The 17,245-nt window shown below is 45.3% G+C and overlaps 1 non-coding gene across 1 annotated transcript; it reads left to right on the top strand.

Annotated features, from left to right (window-relative positions):
- Positions 1 to 15,848: 15,848 nt before the first annotated feature.
- Positions 15,849 to 15,921, top strand: TRNAG-CCC (transfer RNA glycine (anticodon CCC)). Its single transcript has one exon. It is a non-coding gene; the product is annotated as a tRNA-Gly (tRNA).
- The last annotated feature ends 1,324 nt before the right edge of the window (positions 15,922 to 17,245 follow it).

Below are 17,245 nucleotides of genomic sequence, written 5' to 3'. Positions count from 1 at the left end.
TGGCAGCAGAATTAGATTCCAATTTCACACCTATCAGGGTGGCAAACACTTCAATACCTGATATTTCACGTGTTGAGGACATGAGCAAGTTAAACCCTTACGCGTTAGCAGTTGGAGCATAAATTGGGAGAGCCACTTCAGAGAGCTAGTTATTATCTAGAAAAATTCAGTTGCACATATCTCACCTTCTACTCTTGGTATATATACTCTAGAGAAACTCTTCCACAGATGTCCTAACAGACAAGTATAAGAACATCCACCATGCTTTGTTCATAAGAGAACTCATTGGAAACAACATTCATTTAAAAGCATACATTATGGTGCATGTATACAGTGGAATACTGGGAAGCAATGGAGATGAACAAACTAGAGCTGCATGTATTAATATGGATAAATCTCACAAATATAATGTGAGCAAAACAAGTGACTTGCAGAAAAACATACATGATTACGTTTGCATAAAGACTAAAGCGTGAAGAACAACAGCAAAGATAAATAAGTAGGAGTAGGAAGAAACACTAAATACTAACCCAGCACCAAACTGAGAACAGCAGCTGCTTCTCAGAGGTAGGCTGAAGGGACCTCCCTGGTGGTCTAGTAGCTAAGACTTGGAGCTCCCAATACAGGGGGCTTGGGTTTGATACCTGGTCAGGAATCTAGATCCCACACGCCACAACTGAAAGAAAAGATCCTGCTTGCTACAATGAAAACTGAAGATCTTGCATGCCTCAGTTAAGACCTGGCACAGCAAATAAATACAATAGAAAGGAAAGGGATATAAATGGGGGAGGGGGACCCAGGAGCTTCAACTGAATTAACATTTAAAAAATAATAATTTTATTTATTTACTTATTTTTGGCTGTGCTGGGTCTTGGTTGCTGTGTGGGCTTTTCTTTAGTTGTGGAGAGTGAGCAAGGTGGGGACGGGAGGCTATTCTTCACTGCAGTACGCAGGCTTCTCACTGCGGTGGTTTCTCTCGTTGCAAAGCAGGCTTCAGCAGTTGCAGTTCTGGGCTCTGGAGCACTGGCTCAACAGTTGTGGCAAATGGGATTAGCTGGGCTTCCCTGGTGGCTCAGTCAGTAAAGAACCTGCCTGCAATGTAGGAAACCCAGGTCCGATCCCTGCATGGGAAGATCCCCTGGAGAAGGGAATGGCAACCCACTCCAGTGTTCTTGCCTGGAGAATTCCATGGACAGAGGAGCCTGGTGGGCTATTGTCCCTGGGGTCACAAAGAGTCAGACCCAACTGAGCAACTAACACACACACACAGGCTTAGTGAATCCATGGCGTGTGGCATCCTGCTGGACCAGTGGATTCTTTACCACTAAGTCATCAGGGAAGCCCTGAATTAATATTGTTTCATTTCTTAAACTAGGTGATGAATACATGACTATTCACTCTATTATTCTTTGTATTTTTAGTATATAGTGTCTTGTCATTGAGCCACCTTGGTACCTCTGAGTACTTCTAATGGAGTGAACCCCAGAGTCTGCAGTGGTAATGAGACTGTTGAGTTCAGTCAGGAAGAAGGCGTGGCGTGAGAATAGAAGACAGCTGAAGTCCACCAACATCTCTGAAGGCTGCAAGGGGGAGGAGTTGGCAAGCGTGGTGTTTACAAACCCTCAGAAGAGAATTCTAAGACTGCTTGCTTGGTAGGCAGCTTCCGAAATGGCTCCCAATGATCCCCCTCCTGCATGTATATCTTTGGGTAATAACTTCCCATGGAACATGGGCTAGACACAGTCCCTTGATTCTAATAAGTGTTAGTCGCTCAGTCACGTTTGACTCTTTGCCACCTCATAGACTGTAGCCTGCTGGGATCCTCTGTTCATGGAACTGTACAGGCAAGAATACTAGAGTGGGTTGCCATTCCCTTCTCCAGGGGATCTTCCCAACCTAGGGATCGAACACAAGACTCTTGAATTGCAGGAAGATTCTTTACTCTCTGAGCCACTAGGAAAGCCCTGATTCTAACAGAGAAATGGGCAAATGCAATGGGATGTCTCTCCCCAGCTTAGGCTGAAAAAGAATGTGACTTCCATCTTGCTTGAATTGATCTAAGGAAAGACACACTTGACGTGGAACTGGGGGTGACTGGCAACAGTCAGAGATGAACTCAGTCCAGCCAACCCTGAGGAACTGAATCCTATCAATAGCCACATGGGTTAGCTTGCAACAGACTCTTTCTATAGACAAGCCTTCAGATGAGACCATAACCTGACTCACATTCTGACTGGAGTCTGTGATGGACCCTGATCCACAGAACTCAGCTAAGGCCTGCTTAGGTTTCTGTGGGCTTAGGTTCCTAACTCAACAAAACTATGCTCCGTGTTTCCTCCAGCCTCTCTGCTGATGGCTTCACTCCTCTTCCCAGATTCTCTTTGCTCATTCTGAAAGAGCAGCACCTGATCTGAATTAGGCCCCCAAGCTTTACTCTCTCCCCCAGAAACCCGACACTCAGCAGGAATACTGAAGAGGAAAGCAGTCTCTGCTTTCTTGGACGTTAAAAAAAGTTGTTTTTTTTTTAATTTTTTGGCCTCACCATATGGGGCATGGGATCTTAGTTCCCCAACCAAGGATCAAACCCAATGCCTCTTGCATTGGAAGCACAGAGTTTTAACCACTGGGCCACCAGGGAAGTTCCAAGGCCTTCTTGAAAATTTGAAGGAAAGAAAATAGTCTGAATGTTCAGGGGCCCTAACTGTCCTCTCGGCGAGATCTTTAGTCAACTCCCCCTGGCCAGACCTGCTGCAGCTATGCCCAGCATCTCTGCTCATCAGCCTCTTCCATAAGATAAAGGTTGGGCTGGGAGCCAGTATGATTGACAGCTGGAGCTCCTATGGGGCTCATTAAGAGAACTGGATGAGGGACTCCAATAGAGTTTGCCCTCTCTTGCCAACCCCAGACCCATCAGCAGTCTGGGAGCATGGAGAAGAGTTCTCCTGGGCTAGATGCTGTCTGCATCCTGCCAGCTCAAATCCATTGCCAAGGGCAGCTCTACTTTTGCCCAGCAGCTGGCCTGGAATATTTCTAAGTACCAAAGCTTCCCATCCCTGGGACCGAGGGTCTCCTCAGAGCCCCTGGCACATGCCCCTCACTGCTTTCCACTCTGGGGACCCCAGGAGCTACTCTGGACCACTCGGGACCACTCCTAACCCTTCTTCCTCCCCATCCAAGTGCTTTCCTTCCCTGATTCCCCAGTCTCATGACATCCTGAGCTGGGCTATCTTGTTTCTGATTGGCTAATTTCATTTCCAAAGACCTGCTTACGATACAGAGTGTTTAAAACTAGCTGTAGACTTCATGCCCACATAACTACATCCAAACCTGGGCTGATTTTCCTTTTCTGTTTATACTCTGCATTGTTCTAATATTTTTATGGCTCTTTTGTTACTTGCAACCTCTGGCAGAGCAAGAGATACTTCCAGTTTGGAAGGTCATTATTTTCTCTCCAGGTGATCAAGAGCAAGGACTCTGGAGGCTGTAGTATTTGAATTCCTCACCTGGGTGAATTTGGGCAAAATACTTCATCTTTCTGTGCTTTAGAATTCTAACCTGTGAAGCAGAACCAATAACCATTCCTTCGGCAGAGGATTGTGATGAAGATTAAATGAGTTAATAGGTATAAAGTTCTGACTGATATACACTACATCTTATAAAGGGATTTTTTAAACAATATTTTTATTTGGCTGTGTAGGGTCTTAGCTGTGGCACACAGGATCTTCTGTCTTGCTGTGGAGTGGGGGGTCTTTGGTTGAAGCCTGTGAACTCTTAGTTGTGGCGTGTGGGATTTAGTTCCCTGACCAGGGATTGAACCGGGGCCCCCTGAATTGGGAACAAGGAGTCTTAGCCCCTGGCCCACCAGCGACATCCCCACAGTATATTCTAAACAAATATTTATTAAATAAAAATTTGAAATTCAGCTCAGCTGTCAGTGAAAGCAGGTGAGTCATGGGGTCCAATGGCTCCCACCTCAGTCCCTGCTTCTGTCTCTCCCAACCCACTTGGGGCCCCATCTCCCCAGGCCCAGGTGTCAGAACTGGTGCTAGTTTTGGTTATGACTCCAAACTATTGGCTCAGGACACAGCCCATCACTCAGGCCCCACAGGTCCTGTGCAGCTTTCACCACCTTTATCCTTTGCCCATGAGCACTGCGCTGCAGACCTTCAGGGCCTGTGGACAGGCCATCCTCCTCCATCTGACTTCCCAGGGTCACTGAGTTCCCCTCCCTGTCCCTCTGGGGCCACTGTAGGACTGTCCTGACCCCAAAGCTTGACTGCTGCAACCTCCTGGTCCTCCAAAAGCATCGCGCCAGGTCTTTAGTGTGCTGACCCCTCACTATGGGGCATGGTTGAGGCCCAAGTCCCAACCAACTCCCAGTCCCCCTTTCTTGCTTGGTGTGGAGACCACTCTTCCTTACAGTGAAGCCCACGGTTCCCTCTTGAGGGCCGGACTCTGTCATTATCCTCTCTCAGCCCCACCCTGCTGCTGTTGAGATGGAGATGAGCTCAAGGATTCATTCACTACTTGGCTATGGTTGAACCAGCTGCTTCAGACTCTCAAGAAGTTGCTTCCAGGCTGTTGTCCTGCAGGTCTCAGGTCTCCACTGGCTGTTGGCTAGAGGTTTACTGTAATTCTTTGCATTGGAGTCCTCTCCACAGGGCAGCTCACAATATGGCATCTGGCTTTCCCTAGAACAAGCAAGTGAGAGAGCCAGGGGGTGCCTGCAAGGTGGAAGTCAGAGTTGTTGTGTAACCAATAAGAAATATGTATTTGGTCTTTGGTTCCTGATAGAGAGTTCTCGGATTCCAGGGATTTTCCCAGTAAGAGAGACAGCAACCTTTTTTTCTTTCAAGGCAACTCTTGGCAGCCCCTAGATGGCTTCAGGGTGGCTGTTGGCCACAGGAAGACAGAGGCATGATTAGTGGATTAGGACTTTCAGCCCTATCCTCCCAGTCTCTGGGGAAGAAGAAGAGGCTGGAGACTGAGCTAATCATGATAGCCAATGATTCAGTTAATCATGCCTACATAACAAAACCTCAGCTGGACTTCACTGGTGGTCCAGTGATTAAGAATCCACCTTTCAATGCAGGTTCTAGGGGATGCAGGTTCATTTCCTGGTTGGGAAGCTAAGATCCCACACATTCATTGTTCAGGTGTTAGGTCATGTTTGACTCTTTGCAACCCCATGAACTGAAGCACACCAGGCTTCCCTGTCCTTCACTATCTCCTGGAGTTTGCTCAAACTCATGTCCATCGAGTCAGTGATGTCATTCAACCATCTCGTCCTCTGTTGCCCCCTTCTCCTCTTGCCCTCAATCTTTCCCGGCATCAGGGTCTTTTCCAGTGAGCTAGCTCTTCATATCAAGTGGCCAAAGTATAGGAGGTTCAGCATCAGTCCTTCCAATGGAAATTCAGGGTTGATTTCCTTGTGATCTCCTTGCTGTCCAAGGGACTCACAAGAGTCTTCTCCTGCACCATCGTGGGGCAACTAAACCCACACACAACAACTAGAGAGCCTGTGCACCACAACTACTGAGCTTGTGTGCTCTCGAGCTCATGCTCTGCAACAAGAGACACTCATGTGCGCCACAATCAGAGAAAGCCCATGCAGGGCGATGAACACCCTGTGCACCACAAGGAAGAACCAACACAGTGCAAAAAAAGAAAACTCCACAGAACCACAAAATCATGGCTTTCCAGGTTGATGAAAATATGGAGGTGCTGGGAAGGTGGTGCACTTGGGGAAGGTACGGAAGCTCTGAGACTTTCCACCACCTCTCACCCTGTGCATCTCTTCCACTTGGCTGTTCCTGGGTTGTATCCTTTATAATAAATTCATAACAATAAGTGCAGTATTTTCCTGAGTTCTGTGAGCCATTCTAGCAAAACGTGAACCTGATAAGGGGGCCATGGAAACCCATGATTTATAGCTGGTTTGTCAGAAGTACAGGTAACAATGCTGGGACTTATGACTGACATCTGTGGCTGGGGTAGGGCAAGGGGGACAGTCTTGTGGGACTGAGCCCTTACCCTGTGGGGTCTGTGCTGACTTAAAGCAGATAGTGTCAGAATTGAATTGAATTGTAGGACACCCAGCTGGTGTGAGAGCTGGTTGTTGATATGGAAAAATGCACAAATTTGGTGTTAGAGATGTTATGAATGGAAACAGCTTTACAAAGACATAAAAGGCATCGACTGGAAAAAAAGAGATAAAGCTTCCTATGGTTAGATGATGTGATTGTCTACATAGAAAATCTAAGGGTTTCCACAGAAGAAACTTCTTGAACTAATAAGTGAATTTAGCAAAGTCACAGGATACAAGGACAACACACACACGCGAATCTATATTCTTATTTGTTACCAATGTGCAAGGGGAAACTCAAATTTTAAACAAGATCAATCCCAGGACTTCTCTGGTGGTCCAGTGGTTAAGAATCTGACTTTCGGTGCAGGAGATGCAGGTCCTTGGTCAGGGGACTAAGATCCCTCATGTCCTGCATGATGTAAAAAAGATTCTGCATGCCACAACTAAAACCAAACGCAAATGAATAAATATTTTTAAAAATCAATACCATTTTTAATATTAAAAATATACAATACTTAGGCATAATCTAATATATGTACAGGATTGGTATGCTGAAAACTATAACACCAATGAAAGCCATCAAAGAAGACCTAAATAGAAGGGCATACCATGTTTGTGAGTTGGCTGTTAATAATTCTCCCTAAATTCTTTAAGCCTTTGACTGTGTGGATCATAATAAACCGTGGAAAGCTTTTAAAGAGATGGGAATACCAGACCGTCTACCTGTCTCCTGAGAAACTTGTATGTGGGTCAAGAAGCAGGAGTTAGAACCCTGTATGGAACAACTGATTGGTTCAAGATTGAGAAAGGAGTATGACAGGGCTGTCTGCTGTTTGTTTAATCTATACACTGAGTACATCATGAGAAATGCCAGGCTGGATGAGTTGCAAGCTGGAATCAAGATAGGTGAAAGAAACATCAACAATCTCAGATATGACACCACTCTAACAGCAGAAAGTGAAGAGGAACTAAACAGCCTCTTGATGAGGGTGAAGGAGGAGAGTGAAAGAGCCAGCTTAAAACTAAACATTATAAAAACTAATATCATGGCATCCGGTCCCATACTTCATGGCACATAGAAGGGGAAAAGGTGGAAGTGGTGACAGATTTCCTCTTCTTGGCCTCTAAAATCACTGCGGATGGTGACTGCAGCCTGAAACCAGAAGATGATTGCTTCTTGGCAGGAAAGCTATGACAAGCCTAGACAGTGTGCTGAAAAGCAGAGACATCCATTACCCTGCTGACAAAGATCCATATAGTTCAGGCTATGGTCTTCCCAGTGGTCACGTAGGATCACGTATGGACCATAAAAAAGGCAGAGTGCCTAAGAATTGATGCCTTCTAACTGTGATGCTGGAGAAGACTCCTCAGAGTCCCTTGGACAGCAAGGAGATCAAACCAGTCAATCTTGAAATCAACCCTGAACACTTGTTGGAAGGACCGATGCTGAAGCTAAAGCTTCAGTATTTTGGTCACCTGATGCAAACAGCTGACTCATTGGAAAAGTCTCTGATGCTGGGAAAGATGGAAGGCAGAAGAAGAGGGTGTCAGAGGATGAGATGGCTGGATGACATCACCGATACAACGGACATGAACTTGGGCAAACTTTGGGAGATGGTAAGGGAGAGACCATTACTTTACTAGCATGTGAGATGAGTGCAATTGTGTGGTAGTTTGAGCATTCTTTGGCATTGCCTTTCTTGGGATTGGAATGAAAACGGACCTTTTCCAGTCCTGTGGCCACTGCTGAGTTTTCCAAATTTGCTGGCATATTGAGTGCAGCACTTTCACAGCATCATCTTTCAGGATTTGAAATAGCTCAACTGGAATTCCATCACCTCCACTAGCTTTGTTCATAGTGATGCTTCCTAAGGCCTACTTGACTTCACATTCCAGGATGTCTGGCTCTAGGTGAGTGATCACACCATCGTGATTATCTTGGTCATGAAGATGTTTTTTGTACAGTTCTTCTGTGTATTCTTGCCACCTCTTCTTAATATTTTCTGCTTCTGTTAGGTCCATACCATTTCTGTCCTTTATCGAGCCCATCTTTGCATGAAATGTTCCCTTGGTATCTCTAATTTTTTTGAAGAGATCTCTAGTCTTTCTCATTCTGTTGTTTTCCTCTATTTCTTTGCATTGGTCGCTGAGGAAGGCTTTCTTATCTCTCCTTGTTTTTCTTTGGAACTCTGCGTTCAGATGCTTATATCTTTTCTCTTTTGCTTTTTGCTTCTCTTCTTTTCACAGCTATTTGTAAGGCCTCCTGAGACAGCCATTTTGCTTTTTTGCATTTCTTTTCCATGGGGATGGTCTTGATCCCTATCTCCTGTACAATGTCACAAACCTCCGTCCATAGTTCTTCAGGCATTCTGTCTTTCAGATCTAATCCCTTAAGTCTATTTCTCACTTCCACTGTATAATCATAAGGGATTTGATTTAGGTCATACTTGAATGGTCTAGTGATTCGAACCATGAACTTCCAGATGTTCAAGCTGGTTTTAGAAAAGGCAGAGGAACCAGAGATCAAATTGCCAACATCCGCTGGATCATCAAAAAAGCAAGATTCCAGAAAAACATCTATTTCTGCTTTATTGACTATGCCAAAGCTTTTGACTGTGTGGATCACAACAAACTGTGGAAAATTCTTCAAGAGATGGGAATACAGACCACCTGACCTGCCTCTTGAGAAACCTATATGCAGGTCAGGAAGCAACAGTTAGAACTGGACATGGAACAACAGACTGGTTCCAAACAGGAAAAGGAGTACGTCAAAGCTGTATATTGTCACCCTGCTTATTTAACTTCTATGCAGAGTACATCATGAGAAATGCTGGGCTGGAAGAAGCACAAGCTGGAATCAAGATTGCCAGAAGAAATATCAATAACCTCAGATATGGAGATGACACTACCCTTATGGCAGAAGGTGAAGAGGAACTAAAAAGCCTCTTGATGAAAGTGAAAGAAGAGAGTGAAAAAGTTGGCTTAAAGCTCAACAATCAGAAAATGAAGATCATGGCATCTGGTCCCATCACCTCCTGGGAAATAGATAGGGAAACAATGGAAACAGTGTCAGACTTTATTTTTTTGGGCTCCAAAATCACCACAGATGGTGATTGCAGCCATGAAATTAAAAGATGCTTACTCCTTGGAAGGAAAGTTATGACCAACCTAGATAGCATATTGAAAAGCAGAGATACTACTTTGCCAACAAAGGTCCGTCTAGTCAAGGCTATAGTTTTTCCAGTGGACATGTATGGATGTGAGAGTTGGACTGTGAAGAAAGCTGAGCACTGAAGAATTGATGCTTTTGAACTGTGGTGTTGAAGAAGACTCTTGAGAGTCCCGTGGACTGCAAGGAGATCCAACCAATCCATCCTAAAGGAGACCAGTCCTGGGTGTTCATTGGAAGGACTGATGCTGAGGCTGAAACTCCAATACTTTGGGCACCTTATGTGAAGAGTTGACTCACTGGAAAAGACCCTGATGCTGTGAGGGACTGGGGGCAGAAGGAGAAGGGGATGACAGAGGATGAGATGGCTGGATGACATCACCGACTCGATGCACATGAGTTTGGGTGAACTCTGGGAGTTGGTGATGGACAGGGAGGCCTGGCATGCTGCGGTTCCTGGGGTTACAAAAAGTCGGACACGACTGAGCGACTGAACTGAACTGAACTGAAAGGAGAGACCTGGCATGCTGCAGTCCAGGGGTGTTGCAAAAAGTTGAACACAACTGGGTGACTAAACAACAACAACAACAACAAATTCATTAAAACTCAATTCAAGAAAAAATCCAAGAAGAATTTTTATAGACATAGACATGATATTCTAAAGTTAATAAATAAAGGCAAAAAATAGCTAGCACAATGTTGAAAAACAATAATGAAATGGACAGAATTACAGTACCCATTTTGAAGCTTAAAATAGGGACTTCCCTGGTGCTTCACTGGTTAAGACTCTGCGATTCCAGTGCAGGGGGTGTGCATGCATTTGATCTCTGGTCAGCGAAGTAAGATCCCACATGAGAAGTAAGATCCCACATGAGAAGTAAGATCCCACATGAGAAGTAAGATCCCACATGCTCTGTGGTGAAGACAAAAAAAAAAAAAAAGAAGCTAAAATAACCCAGGGAAAATGAAAAGTGAAAGTTGCTCAGTCGCGTCTGACTCTTTGCAATCTCATAGACTATGCAGTCCATGGAATTCTCTAGGCCAGAATACTGGAATGGGTAGCCTTTCCCTTCTCCAGGGGATCTTCCCAGCCCAGGGATGGAAGCCAGGTCTTCTGCATTGCAGGCGGATTCTCTACCAGCTGAGCCACAGGGGAAGCCCTAAATAACCCAGACAGTGTGCTGCTGGTGACACTGAGATACACAGACCAATGAAATAGGATAGAGAGAAAAATGGAGATTGGATTTTTGACGTTGGTTTAGTGGAGGAAGGATAATATTTCCAGCAAATGATACTGGAATAATTCTATATGCATATGCAAAAAAAATGAACTTCATGCCTTATATTTTAAAGTTAAGTCAAATGGATTACAGAGACAACATTAAAAACTTTTGTACATCAAAGGACACTCTCAAGAAGATGAAAAGACAACCCACAGAATAAGAGAAAATATTACATATAAATATTCATAATCATATACCAAGTTTAAAAATGGGCAAAGGGCTTACCTTGACATCTCTCCAATAAGATATATAGTTAGCCAGTAAGCATGTAGAAAGATGCTCAGTATTACTAGTCATAAGGGAAATGTAAACCAAACCCAGTATGAGATACCACTTCACATTAATTAGAATGGATACTTTTTTTTTAATGGAAAATAACAAGTTTCAGTGAGAATGTGGAGAAGTTAGAACACTGTGCATTGTTGCTGCAATTGTAAAATGGTGCAGCAACTGTGGAAATAATGAAAATGGTTAATTTTATATTTTGTGAATTTAAAATCAATAGAAATGGAATGTCATCAAAACAAAAACCTTCACGCTGTGAAAGAAACTATTAAGAGAATGAACAGATAAACCACAGACTGGAAGAAATTATTTACACAAATTATATGTGGTAAGGACTTGTTTCCAGAATATATCGGAAACCGAACCCAGTAAGAAGACAAACAAACCAATCAATATATGGATGGGCAAAATAAACATTTCACCAGAGAAGATATATGAGTGTCTAATAAGCATGTGAAAGATGTTGCATGTCATTAGTCAATTTGGAAAAGTAAATTAAAACCACATTGAGAGGCCATTATATCCTCATTCAGATCACTATAATTAAAAGAACTCTTGGGATTAAGCCAAGAGTTAATACACTACCAAGTGTATTTCCAACACACAGCAGGGACAAGGGAAAAATGCCCGTGGGGTTCTACCAGCCTCAGTGGACCTGCTCCAAAGCGGACATTGGCTAGAACTCCATTGACTCCCATTTACTCCCTTGCCCTACAGGCTCCTGTCCTTTAGGGGCCATGGATCTCAGGCTATCAAAGTCAACTGGGAATCTGTGGGCAGATTTTCTCCAAATGCTAGGTATTTCCCAATGCTTAATTACCCAGGTTAATAGCCATAGGTCCCAGCTGGGAGAAGGCCAAAAGGAATCATTACCATATTCAGTTGCCATTCATCACCAGGGCCATCTGCCTGGAGTTCCAGTCTCTTTTTTTATATTTTAATTTTTATTTTTTGGCCATGCTGCAGTGCTTGCAAGATCTTAGTTCCCTGACTAGGGACTGAACCCTACGGCAATGAAAATGCCAAGTTCTAACTGCTGGACCGTCAGGGTTCCCTCCAGCCTTTTCTTTAGTCGATGGATTCTGGGTTCAAAAACTGGCTCTGTGTAGAAATAGGCAAGAGGGTGTGCCTTTATCAGGGATTCTCTGGTGGCTCAGCGGTAAAGAATACAACCGCAGTGCAGGAGACGCAGGAGATGAAGGTTTGATTCTTGGGTCAGGAACACCCCCTGGAGGAGGAAATGGCAACCCACTACAGTATTCTTGCCTGGGCAATCCCATGGACAGAGGAGCCTGGTGGGCTACAGTCCATGGGGTCACAAAGATTTGCGCACGACTGAGCATGCATGTGATTTCATCATCGTCATCCTGGATTTCTCAGTTTGAGTACTGCTCTTGCTGGCTAACCAACTGTTTTGTCCGTGGCCAAAATGTTTCTGTCACCGTCTCCATAGCTCCCTTCTGCCCTGATCCATTGCTGGCTGCCACATCAGCCTTGGTGCTTGCAGGGATTATTGCAACCCCCCGGGGTTCAGGTGGTAAATGCTGCCACTTATTCTCTATTGCTTTGTAGTCCTTCCCGGCCCACTGTTGCCAGAGCCCTTGCGTAGGAGGAAAGATTCCCACTATTGCTCCGGAAATTTGTAAAGGAAGTGTGCAAAGGGACCCCCTGGAGGTCTTCAGGAGGGTTGGGCAGTGGGTGGCTTCTCCATTAGGTGTTTATGCACTGCCCCCAAGTGGCCACATCCTGAACTTCACCCTTATCTCTTGACTGGAGGTTGGCTCTCCAGATTCTGTCTCTGCCTGAAGAACATCCAACCTCACGCTGCTGGAACATACCCCATCCCACAGGCCAGTGTGACCTGGGGCAGGTTATGTAACCTTTCTGGGTCTCAGGGTTAGGTTCTTTGTAAAATGGGGTAATGATAGTGAATTAAATGAGATGATGAATTTATACATCTAAATTCCTGGTTTAAAGGAGAAGGAAATGGCATCCCACTTCAGTATTCTTACCTGGATAATTCCATGGACAGAGGAGCCGGGCAGGCTACAGTCCACGGGGTTTCAAAGAGTTGAACACGACTGAGGCAACTGAGCACAAACTAAGGACGCAATAAACATTAGCTGCCACCAGTGGTAAAGAATCCACCTACACCCCTACACCACCTACACCTCTTACACCCCAGTGCAGGAGGTGTAAGAAACGCAGGCTCAATCCCTGGGTGGGGAAGATCCCCTGAACGAGGGCAGGGCAACTCATGACAGTATTCTTACCTGGAGAATCCCATGGACGGAGGAGCCTGGCGGGCTACAGTTCATAGGGCTGCAAAAAGTCAGACACGACTGATGCAACTTAGCACACATGCATGGTGCTGGCAAGCTTAGTTCTTTTCTCTCTAAATAGGGAGACACCTCTGCAGAATCCATATTCAATATGAGGCCACCCTCTTTTCAAGGCTCCTTGAAAAATGTTCTGCTTGGTTCTTTTTAAAATTCCTTTATTTATTTAGAGTTAGTTTTGGTTGCGCTGGGCCTTTGCTGCTGCGTGCAGGCGTTCTCTAGTTGTGGCGAGTGGGGGCGACTCTGTTGTGGTGCCCAGGCTTCTCATTACGGTGGCCTCTCTTGTTGCGGAGCATGGAGCTCTAGGAGTGTGACTTCAGTAGTTGTGGCTCAGGGGCTTAGTTGCACCTTGGCATGTGGGATCTTCCTGGAGCAGGGATCAAACCTGTGCCCTATATTGGCAGACAGATTCTTTACCACTGGCCCATCAGGGAAGTCACTCTGCTTGGTTCTTTCTGGCTTGACTGGACCACAGAGTTGAGTAAAAGGATAAGAGTTGCTCAAATGATGCAAAACTTGGCTCAGAGCTGATTTTGAGACTGTTTAGAAATCTCTCACCAGGGCTTCCCTGGTGGTCCAGTGGTTAAGAATCTGTCTGCCAGTGCAGGGGACACGGGTTCGATCCCTGGCTGGAGAAGATCCCACATGTAATGGGCAACTAAGCCCCTGCACCACAACTGCAGAGCCCTAGGGACCGTGCTCTGCAATAGAAGTCGGTGCGATCAGAAGCCTGCGCACGACCACTAGGGAGTAGTCCCTGCTCGCCAGAACTAGAGAAGACCCACACAGGCAGCAAAGACCTAGCGCAGCCAAATGTAAATAAATATATATATATAAAAAAATCTCTCGCCAGACAGTGCCTGTCTGCTCTTAGACCCGGAAGGACAGACTTCTCCATGGGTGGGGTCATGGAAGCATGCATTTGCCCCAGACCTCTCCTCACTGGACCCATTGTTGGTGCTTCTTGCTGTGAAACTGCCAGGTGACTTCACAGACTTGATGCCTGCTCATTGACACAGCTGGTCTCTGTGAGGAAGCTATTCGTCCCCGGATCTCACAGAGCAGGAGAGTCAGGCTCAGAGGAAAGATGTTGTGAATTCATTGTCTGACAGGGCACGTCCCAGCCCTCCTTGCCTCTTTGTCATAATGGAGTCCATTCACAATGGCCCTGCAGGCCTGCCACCACCTCCATCCCTTCCTTGGCTGCGGAATTGATCCCTTCCACCACGGACAAGCAGAAACTTTGCAAGATCTGCTGCCTCAGCTTCACAGGAATGGGGCAAGCCTGTCCATCTCGAGGACGGAAGAGGCAGCTGAAAGGTCAGGCTGGCAAATGAAGAAGGCCTAGGTGATGTGTCATGACCTTAGTGTTCCTCATGGTGATGACCTCCAGCCTCTGGAAACATCAGGGGCAATTTGAAAGGCAATAGCGTTGGTGCCTCACACGGTAAAGAATCTGCCTGCAATGTGGGAGACCCAGGTTCGATCCCTGGGTCGGGAAGAGCCCGTGGAGGAGGGCATGGCAACCCACTCTAGTACTCTTGCCTGGGGAATCCCATGGACAGAGGAGCCTGGCAGGCTACAGTCCATAGGGTCTCAAAGAGTTGGATACGACTCAAGTGACTTAGCATGCATGCATGTCTCATTAGCTATCATGCCAGATGAATTTTCCTTTGTCTAATTCGAGTCAGACCACCCGGTCAGTTTCTCGGCTCCTGCAGTGGTGGAGCCTGGGGAAATTTGTTTCATCCCTGCTTTTCAGTGTCAAGCATTCCCCAGGCAGCAGTATGGTAGCTGACAGGGCAATGAGAATCACCGCTTCAGCTGCCAGGCTGGCCGGCCACACTTCCATGGGCTGCAAGGAGGTACTGAGCCCATGTGGATTTAGATCAAATGTTACATACACGGACAGAAAAAGCAAAATCAGCATGGTGTCAGCAACTGGTGTCCCCACAGGACAACCCCAAGCTGATGGTTTGAGTGACAGATGGCAGGGGCGGTGGGCTGCTCTGCTGTGCAGAAGCCCAGACTCAACTTGAGCCAAGCAGTTTCATGAACTGACTCAGGGGCTGCAGACGCATCCTTCTGAAAGCCAAAGAGACAAGTGGGAACCAGGGCGTGGATGAGAAATGGTCTCACAGCAGGCTCCTGAATGGTAGAGAGGGCCAGGTAGCTCAGGGGTAAAGAACTGGCCTGCCAGGAGTAGATGCAAGGTTTGATTGCTGGGTCAGGAAGATCCCCTGGAGAAGAAAATGGTGACCCACTCCAGTACTCTGCCTGGAAGATCCCATGCACAGAGAAGGCTGGGGGTCGCAAAGAGTTGGACACAACTTAGGGACTAAATAACAATAACAGGTTGGAAAGGGCCTTAGGGCAGCAACTCTCTAGGCAACTCACCTCCTGTTGACCTAAGTTACTGCAGGATGATCCTGTAAGACACAAGTTGGAGTATAGTTGAGGGGCACCAGGGCAGAGCTTCTGCTGGGCACTTGGTTTCATCATCTGTAATATAGGGATAAAAGAATATCTAACACAGGTATATACATATACATATTTAGAGAAGGTTCACATGCAATTTACCATCTTAAAATATACGTTTAAGTGCTTTAGTATATTCACAGAATTGTGCGACTGTCACCACTACCTAATTCTGAACATTCTCTTCACTTCAAAAACTGAGGACTTCCTTGATGGTCCAGTGGCTAGGACTCTGTGCTCCCAATGCAGAGGGCCCAGGTTCGGTCCCTGGTCAGGAAACTAGAGCCCACATGCTACAACCAAGTCTTCGCATGCCGCTGCAAAGATCAGACAGCCCACAAGCCACAAATAAGACCCGATGCAGCCAAATAAACAAACATTAATAACAAAAGAAAACAAAATAAACTGCACTCATTAGCTGTCACTCTCCATCCTCCTGTCTCCCTGGCCTCTGGTGACCACTCATCCACTTTCTGTCTCTGTGGATTTGTCTATTCTGGTCATTTCATTTAAATGGAATCATACAACATATGGCCTTTTGTGTCTAGCTTCTTCCATTTACCTTAAAGTTTTCAAGGCCCATCTAAGTTGTTGCGTGTGTCAGAACATCATTCTTCTTTACGGTCAAATGATACTCTACTGCACAGATATATCCTGTTTTATTCATCCACTCATCACTTAAAGGACATTTGGGTTGCCCCTACTTCCTTGTTGTTATGAGTAATGCTGCTCTGAACACTCATGTATACGTTTTTGTGTGAACAAATGTTTTTAATTTTCTTGAGTATATACCTAGGAGTGGAACTGATGGGTCATATGGAGAAGGAAATGGCAACCCACTCCAGTATTCTTGCCTGGGAAATCCATGGACAGAGTAGCTTGGTGGGCTACAGTCCATGGGGTTGCAAAAGAATCAGACACAACCGAGTGACTGAACAACAGCAATGGTAACTATGTTTAATCTTTTGAGAAACTACCAAACTCTTATCCACAATAACTGAGTATTTTATATTGGTGTGAACCTTTAAAATAATAAAAATCACTCTTAATAGCATGTGGCCCTCAATTGTCATCCTTTCATCCCATAAATATTTATGGAGCAACTACTGTGTGCCGAGCATCATTGTACATGCAGGGATTTAGTGACAAATAATACTGACAGAAAGCTGGGACTCATGTGTGTGCATGTATATATGTTTATGTATGTGCACAGGGGTATGTGTGTGTGTGTATATATGTGTGTTATACACGTGTATGTATATGGGTATATGTTTATGTATGTGAGTGTGTCTGTTTATGTGTGTATGTGTGTATGAATGTATCTGCGTATATATGTATTCAGTTCAGTTCAGCTCAGTTCTGTCGCTCAGTCATGTCTGACTCTTTGTGACCCCATGAACTGCAGCACGCCAGGCCTCCCTGTCCATCACCAACTCCCGGAGTTTACCCAAATTCATGTATATATTATGTTGGAGCAAAAGTAATTGCGGCCTCGCATTGTTGAATTTTCCTGTTTGATATTGGAATATGTTCTTAAATAAATGTGGCTATGTTATACATCATTTTAATGTGCATTTCTTGCTTTATGTTTTTTTCACTAATG

The sequence above is a fragment of the Ovis aries genome, chromosome 3 (genome assembly GCF_016772045.2).
Source record: "Ovis aries strain OAR_USU_Benz2616 breed Rambouillet chromosome 3, ARS-UI_Ramb_v3.0, whole genome shotgun sequence".
Lineage (NCBI taxonomy): Eukaryota > Metazoa > Chordata > Mammalia > Artiodactyla > Bovidae > Ovis > Ovis aries.
The sequence above is the reverse complement of the archived record's forward strand: the minus strand, read 5'-3'. Positions and strand labels throughout refer to the sequence as shown.